Source organism: Egretta garzetta, unplaced genomic scaffold, assembly GCF_000687185.1.
Source record: "Egretta garzetta isolate BGI_Z169 unplaced genomic scaffold, ASM68718v1 scaffold571, whole genome shotgun sequence".
Classification (NCBI taxonomy): domain Eukaryota; kingdom Metazoa; phylum Chordata; class Aves; order Pelecaniformes; family Ardeidae; genus Egretta; species Egretta garzetta.
The window spans coordinates 44,452-44,993 of record NW_009258622.1 but is presented as its reverse complement, the minus strand read 5'-3'; positions in this window follow the sequence as shown (position 1 = coordinate 44,993).

Sequence of the window (542 nt, the reverse complement as noted above, 5' to 3'; positions counted from 1 at the left end):
GGCCCCCCCCCCTCCACAGCCTGGAGCAGGGGCACCAGCAGACCTGGATGGGGGGTGGGGGGACAAGATGAGTTTGGGGAGATGCAGCAAGTGGGCATGGCTCGGGGGAGGCTTTGGGACCCTCTGTGCCAAGGACGCAGGCGCAGTGCCTGGGCTGCTCACAAAGCCATCACCATCGCCTGTCCTGCTGCCGGGCAGGGGGACATCCCGGCCGGAGCCGGTACCGGCGCCCAAATACAGCACCAGCTGCGTGGGGACACCTGGCTGCTGGGCCGCGGCTTTTTCTGCTTGAGTTTTGTGTGTATTTGGGCGGCGTTTCCTCCCAGCCTGTGCCCCAGAAGGGGCTTTCTGATCCTGACCTGATTTCCATGGCTCCTTCCCAATTCCCGGTCTTATCTGGGGTCAAAAGTGAAAGTTTCCACAGGCTCCCTGCAGAGTGGGGTGCAGCTATCTCCCCAAAACAGACGGCCATTGCTGGGCTTGTTATGACTTGGGCTCCAACAGGCGCTTGAGGGCTTCGGGAGGAGCCACTTGGGCACGTC